This window comes from Talpa occidentalis, unplaced genomic scaffold (assembly GCF_014898055.3).
Source record: "Talpa occidentalis isolate TD23 unplaced genomic scaffold, MPIMG_talOcc4v2.1 talOcc4.3, whole genome shotgun sequence".
NCBI lineage: Eukaryota > Metazoa > Chordata > Mammalia > Eulipotyphla > Talpidae > Talpa > Talpa occidentalis.
The window spans coordinates 13,296,993-13,305,042 of NW_023603184.1; the positions used below are offsets into that span (position 1 = coordinate 13,296,993).

At 36.7% G+C, this 8,050-nt stretch overlaps 1 pseudogene; it reads right to left on the reverse strand.

The window, feature by feature from the left end:
• Positions 1 to 598: 598 nt before the first annotated feature.
• On the reverse strand, positions 599 to 776 carry LOC119256488 (U2 spliceosomal RNA; annotated as a pseudogene).
• Between the last annotated feature and the right edge of the window lie 7,274 nt (positions 777 to 8,050).

Here is an 8,050-nt window from a genome sequence, read left to right on the forward strand (position 1 = left end):
TACTTACAGTTATCAGGGTGGAGACAGTTGCTTCCTCTGTCCATTCCTGCTTCTTGTTCTTGAGGGGCAATGTGCAGAAACCCTTCTTCTGTAACTGCTTCCTACTGAGTAGCGGTGGAGGTTTGTGGTCCACAGAGGAGCAGAATCTTTCCTCAGGGAACTTGAAATATGACTGGTTATCACACCATTGTAACATCATTTATTTATACCTCCAGTTACAATTATTTGGAACTTTTAATGACTCCAGCCTTTGGAGGCAAAGGTGACTGAGTAATTAAGGAGCCAAGAAGCAACAATCAAAAGAAAAAAGTATATCACAGTAGCAGTGACCACAGACTGAGTAAGGGGCCATCCATCCAAACCAACTAGAAAAGACTTGTTTCTAATAGGAGTGCAGGGCCAGGACTGAGCTTTTCCAAGGTGCCTGCCTCTGGGTAGCCCCTTCTTTCTCTGTATATTCTGTTTCCAGTTGACCTTGTTGTTCAGCTCAAGATTATTGCTGTTATTCATCTGTAAATACAAACCTCAGAGAGAAAGTAAATTTTTTTTCTCATTTCTTTCATGCCCTTAGGGTCTGAAAGCAATTTAGCCATTTAACTTCAGCTAGCACAGGGTTGATGCACAGAGCAGACAAAGCAAGCTCCTTTTCCATCTGCCTGCTCCAAAAATTCAGTTAATATATTGTTCTTAGAGAGAGGACGTATCATATAATAAACTGGCAAAAAAATAAAAAAAGATGCAAACACTTGATCTTAGCCCAAAGGTCAAGAAGCAAGAGGCTTCTATTTTTATAGATAAGTTGATATTTGCCAAAGTGAAACAAAAAAACTATGATTTTCCAGCATTTAAATTGGGTGAAATATTAAAACAACTATAAATACACACAATCTTGATGATGAAATTTTTCCTTAACAATATTTGCTAAAAAACAAGTTACTTCATGAAGTTGCTACACTGAAATATTTAATTCTTTCAATATAAAAAGATAAAATTGAGAATACTCCACATGCAGCATAAATTGTGCTGATCTCACCTGACACCTTGGCATCTGTAGGTAACTTCTCAATTAATAATCAACTGAATTTGTCAAGGATTGCAAACGTCATAAACTATCACTTTAAAGATTTCAGGAATTTTATGAAATAAATGACAGAACTATATACCAAAAATAAGATTCCTCAGGCAAGAAATCTAGTGACATAGTTTATAGTTTTCTAGTTGGGAATGGCTAAGAATAAACAGATGGGTCACAGAGAATTTATGGGGCAGTTAAAATAAGCCACATAACACAATAACAGTGGTGGATACTTGTCATTGTACATTTGTCCAAACCTATTGGTACATTGAATGTACCAAAAATGAATGCAAATATAAACTACAGACTTTGGGTTCAACAGTTACAATAAAATTATCACTCTGTTGCCACATGTTGATAACCGAGGAGGCTGCAGGGATGCAGTTAGAAGGTCTTTGCAAAATCCCTATAATTTCTTCTCCATTTTGTTATGAACCTAAAACTGCTCTAAAAAATTTACTTCAAATATTTTAAGTATAAAAAATGAGTTCATTAAAAGTATAATGACTTAATAATTGAATTAGAAGGAAAGCAATCCAGAAAGATTTTATGATCAATCAAGACATCACATGGATAAAGTATTATTTTTCACATTACATAAAATTTTCACAAAAAACACTATTTTTCTAAGTTTATTTTATTGTTTATATATTGTAACTGCCCAAAATAAATTTTTTAATAAAATATTTTAATGGAAAGAAACTGCTGAGAAACCAAAGGACAAGTGTATGTACCAGAAAAAATTATTCTGATCATTATATAATCACCATATAGGTATTTAACTTTTTTTCACTAATACTCCTAATACTCATGTGTTGTTTTCAGATTATTAGAAATAATTTAAAAAAAAAAATTTGAACAGAACAAGTGTTTTTTTTACATTCCAGCAGTTATAAACCTTTCACTCAAAAAATATATAACAAATTTTAGCATCCCTTTCTTCTCTGAAAAATGTGGTGTTATATTGGATATTGTGAATGGATAAAAAAAATGTAGTGTATTTACACAATGGAATATTACTCAGTAATCAAAAAAACAAACTAATGCCATTTGTGGCAACATGGATGAACTAGAAGGGACTGTTAACCAAAATAAGTCAAAAGAAAAAAAAAATATTGGATGGTTTCACTTACATATGAAATATAGAGAAACTGAACAAAAATAGATGACTGGATCAAGAAGATGTGGTGTATATATATATATATATATATATATATATATATAGACACACACACAATGGAATATTATTCAGCAATCAAAAAAGATAAACTCATGCCATTCACAGCAACATGGATGGAGCTAGAAGGAATTATGCTCAGTGAAATAAGTCAGAAGAAAAAAGAAAAATATTCACTTTTTAATATTTTTGGACCCTTGTATATTAATTGTGCTTTTCTCCTGTTAAACTAGCCATATAGACTTATTAAAAAGAACTTTAAAAGCACACAAAAAGCTAAAAAGTAAAATCAAATAAAAATCATTTAACTCACTGCCTTCAAGAGAAAGTTAATTACCATGAACATTCTGATTTGCACGTACTTCTAGTCTTATTTAATTACATTTAAATACATCTTTTAAATAAAAGTGGAACTATCAATATATTGTATATATGACTGTGAATTTTTGAATTGTGAATATGGGCAAGGAGTGTTTCTTAAATGGATCTTTTTATTGTCACTTTTCCTAGAGATAAAAGTGTCAGGGTAGACTTTTCACCTTAGCAGAGAGCATTAAGGTATCTTGTTAAAAGTTGGATGAAATTTCCTCTGTCACTGCTTTATACATACACACAGCTTGCTTAAAATCCATGACTTCCACTAAGAAGATAAACATTAATGCCCCACAGCTAAATGCATTAAGAGATAAAAGGCCACCCCTTTCTTGAATTTTGCACACATAACAGATGTTGGCTGAGATGTGTCAGCTGCTCTGAAATGCAAGATTCAAAAATTAGGATTCATTTATAATTTCCATGAACCAAAAGTCAAAATCAAGGCAATCTTCTGTGTCACACTGAATTTGGAAAGAAGTATAAATAAGATATGGCTGGCTTTGAACAAAAGCTGTTGGAATCTGGAAGAATATTCTCCTAGCCAAGGATTGCCTTTGAGGTTCATGCCAAAATCCAAGCAATCATTGGGACATCTGGTCTCAACCATTTGATTTAATTCTGAGTGTCTGTAGTGCAGCAACTCCAGCTGATGAGCACTAATATACTTTGTAAATACAATACACCTTTAACTGGCATCATAAACAAAACTTACAAGATCTCTTCTCTATTAGAGTAGGTTGTTAGCTAATTACTCTCAGTCATTATGGAAAAGACATAGTAGGGAGATGCTTTGGAGAAGCATATAGCAACTTGAGCACAGAGAATCAGAGATCTAATTATGTCTCACAATTTCCTTTCCTTTGTATTTAATTAGCAAACATTCCTTTCTCCACCTTATCTCTTTGTTGAGGTCATAGTAGCAATTATCTGTCCTCCAGTTAATGCAAAACTATCTGAATAATTCATAATGCAGAAGAGCTTATCAACTTTCTCCCATTCTTTGCCCAAGAATTATTAGCAAGGAAATGTTTCAAACATATGGCACAGTAGAGGTAAATAAAACCACCCAAATTTAACACTCGACTGTATATTCTCAACATAAATATTTAATAAAGCTCTTTAGTCATCACTGCACCTTTACAAGATGATTTGGTCTTTTATAGTGTGTTTTATTGTATGTAAGTCTCTTACATATTTCTCTGAAGTGGTTGCATAGCTGTCAGCAATGTGATCTTCATTGTTCCAATGGGAAAAGTGAGACCAAACAGTGGAGTGCTTGCAGTGGAGTGGTTTTGGGGTCAAACAGATCTTCTGAGTTCCAATCCCTGCCCAACCAGCTGAGTGAATATGAGAAAGAGCCTGCACCCAGTTTCTCATTTGTAAAATGGGGATAATACCTACTTTATAGCAATGTTGTGGAGTGATGTAGGTAAAGCATTAGAAGAGCACTCAGCATAAGATAAGTGGTTTTTATCAACTTGTTTATCTGTCGTGTGTACTAAAAAGCTATCATCAAGCCTGGGTCTTTCTGCAGCTGAAGTTGTATTTATCAGGACACAGCTACCACTGTTGAGATAATTAACCACTCTTGTGGGCTCACTAATACACGTCATTTTTATCTGTGAGGCCAGATTAACCCAGTGAAATGGCAGTCTTTTTTTTCTAACAATGGAGGTGACTTTTTCCCATGTTTCTGATTTCAAAAACATGATGGAATTTCACAGGGTTTGATAGCATTTTATGTAAAGCCAAATCAGCCCGTGGGATAAGAGAACTTCACTTATAACCAAGAGGCAATCCCTTTTTGACATTGGATATAATTTTGTTGTGTTTGTGTATTTCCTCTTCCTATGCCTATGTGTTTCTATTACTTGTCATTATGTTACACATACACCTCCATGAAGGGGAGGTGCTGTTTTCTTTGTCCCCTTTTACAGGTAAGCACCCCTTAACAGTTTGGAGTCTCTGGATATCCCTTTGTTCACTAAGAATGAAAGTAAATTGTTTTTAAAATGTTACATTGTTTAACTCAATGCTTTCTGAACTATGAGTGAGCTTTAAACTCACCTGTGTTTTGCAAAAAATTTCTCTCTCTCTCTCTCATCTATATATTCCACCCACAGCTGCCACCCACTAGGAATCCCTGGGATTGGAAGTGATGGTGGTGTCTAGGATAAGGGTGGAGATTTTTGTGCTCCACCCAGGTGAGGCTATAATGGACCCAGGGTTGAGAATCACACTGGGTTGACTACTCGAAATGGTATCTAACTAAAGAATAATTAAAGATTTTGGAATTAAACAGGATATCTTTTTTTTTCTTAAAAATATTTTGCTGGCAGGGTGATGCTATTCCAAGCCTTCTGTTGCAAATTATGTCCCTCCATAGGGATGAAGCATACACATGGTTCGCCCAGGCACAGTGTAAATCAAAACACATGTCCACAGCCAGAGTATGGGATTAAGGCCATCTAACTGGATTCCACAGGAATGAGTGTCTATGACACCATGCTGAAGTGATTATAAACAACCCCCCTAAAGAAAGTTACATGAAGGAGAGCCAAAGGATAAAAAAAATTGGACTAAATGCAACTTTTCTAAAAGAAAGTAATAGTATGTGCACATTGTATATATTTTTCCAAACAAAATCACACCAAATATCAGAAACTGGCCCAAGACTACATTGTCGTGCAGACATGAAGCCCATATATGTACTGACTGGTGCTTTGAACATTCACTCTGGTCTCCTTCAATTTTTTCCTAATAGCTCTATGCTCTCCCAGGTAATCAGGCAGAGATGCATCTGATAATAAAGGCCATTAAGAAATCATGCTTCTCTTTATTTATTATAGTTTCCATGACGATAACAAAATAAAAGACAACTGTGTTTCAAAGCAGCAACAATAAAAGCAACATCTCTTTCAGGAGGGCAAACTGTAGAGGGAAAGGAAAAGTTCCACTGCCTGTGTGAGATGCTTTATGCCCTGTGTGACCTGTGGGGAGGCTGGTTATGTGCAGACACAAACTCTAGAAACAAGCTACTCCTAGAAGGCACTAACTTTTAAGTTTTCTTTTGGGATCCCGTTTTTAAGATTCTCTTTCAATTGCCAGAAATCAGACAGTGAAATCTCTGGGGCTTTCCAGGTCAGAGCAATCAGGAAGCTGAATAGGGTCAGAGTGCTGGCTGGTTTTTTTCAACCAATAAGGACCTAGAATTTGGACTACTGAGATTTTAAGCTAGGTCTACGGTCCTAGACAGTAGGCAGGTAAAGCGCCAAAGGTGGTTGGGTTTTCTAGTGACTACAGGAGGCAACGCCAAAGTTGGAAGTCTTCTCTCCTTTTGAGAAATAGGCACCATGACTAGTTTACAAGAGGTCCTAGAATACAGGCCTTTGTTCAATGTCATTTTGTTATTACATTGGTGAGGAAAACAAAATCCCAGTTGACATTGAAACAGATGGCATTCATTCTTCCCAGGACCTGCTTTTGTTTCAGTTATTGCAGTTTTGAAGAAACCATCCAAATGATATTAGGTTCTGACCTCTCTGCAGTCACATCTTTTGTCACCTCTGACCTTAATCTAAGCACCTTGGCCCAGGTCAACTGCAGAAGTTGGCTTTTTCTTTCAACAAAGACTCCAAGTAACGAATCATGAGTTTCCTCAACCATCCAACCCAAAGGTAGTATTCTCCATTAACTTCCAAAAGCTTCTCCTCAGAAGAGAGTGACAAATTAGGCTCAGAGAAAATGAGGAAAGCAAATTAGGCTCAGAGAAAATGATGAAAGCAGTAGTCGTTTCTAGTCATAGGTTATCTTTTTCTTCTTCTTTTTTTAAAGGGAGGAAATTCCCTCGGTGGATTTACCTAGAGCAAAAAATGGTATCTTGGCTTTGGGCTTGTCCTAACATTCGCTTACATGGGTACTTTTCACATTTTTTTACACTAGGTAGGTTTAACTCTGCCTAAAAACCCATGAAGAAAAAAACCCACTTCTTTAATTAACTCACATCCTGTTATGCTTTGTCAGGCTATTCATTTTCATATCAAGGCTCATCATGTTCAGCTGCATCTAAGCAACTTGGCCCATGTCAAATGCAGAAGTTGGCTTTTCCTTTCAACAAAGACTCCAAGTAACAAATCATGAGATTCCTCTACCATCCAACCCAAAGGCAGTATTCTCCACTAACTTCCAAAAGTTACTTCAAAAATCCTACTTTGAAGGAAAGGAAGAGGCAGACAACTGGAGGTTGTCCCGACCTTGGAGAGAACACCCACGTCTCTTTTTTTAATTTAATTTATTGTTATTGAAGCATCATTATTTTACATTGTTTTGCTAGTGTCTTGACAGTATGGGATTTACCCACTCAGGGGTAGACACCATGCTGCTCCCACTGCTGAATCACCCATAGTCCTCCAGCATTGTCCACTGTATTCTCCCCTCCATCTTGCTTTTTCACCCCTCACCCTCTCTGAAAGCTGAAGGTCTTTTGATAAGTTCTCTTTTCCCCTTTCTCTCCCTCCCCTTTGATCAGTTTTCAATGGTTGGTTTTAAAGTTTATCTTTGACCCTTTTTTTTGGTTTTTCTATATTCCACATAGAAGGGACACCACTGGTAGCCAACACCAGGGCTACCCTAGACTATTTCAAGACATCAATAGAACCAATCCTAGAAGAAAACACCACATACTTCTCAACCCTTCTGGGCTCAGTGAGGCATAAAGAATAAATTAAGTAAACTAACGAACAAAATCTCGGTTTCTGAAAACCCAAGAGATGAAACAGGTATCCTCAACCTTCTATGGGGTGAAGGGATTATCTTGATGCCCACCCTAATAGGCATGATGCATTCTGCAGATGTGGAGAGGAACTCATCCCCTGTCCTAGGGATGCCTCTGGCTCTAGTTGGCCACCCAACCAGCAAGGCTCACAGCTGACCACAGAGAAGCAGACCCCTCGTTCTGTTTACAGCTTGGTTTTGTGAGCTGGCTTTTTTCTAATGGTGAGTATTAATGCTTTTCTTCATGTGATGTGCCCCATCCCAACATTTATTGCCAAAGTTAATTCACATGGAAATGAACTTTGAGGGTCATCAAGAAGGAGCCACAAATGGGGAGGAGGAAGAGGCTATGAAGAGTGTCCATAATCCCGCTTTATCTGGTAGACAAAGACAGTCATGATCTTGGGGAGAGAATGGTGGTGGGTTTTGGACAGTTACTACATGAGACATGACTATAAAATAAAGGCACCTTTTTTACTGCCTGATGGAGGCCGATTTTATTGTCATGCTGCTGCACTGAATCTAATCTATCTATCTATCTATCTATCTATCTATCTATCTATCTATCTATCTATCTATCTATCTATCTATCTATCTGAACCACAGGTCTTTTTTGTTTTTTAAGCCCCAGTTGATGAATCCACTTCTTG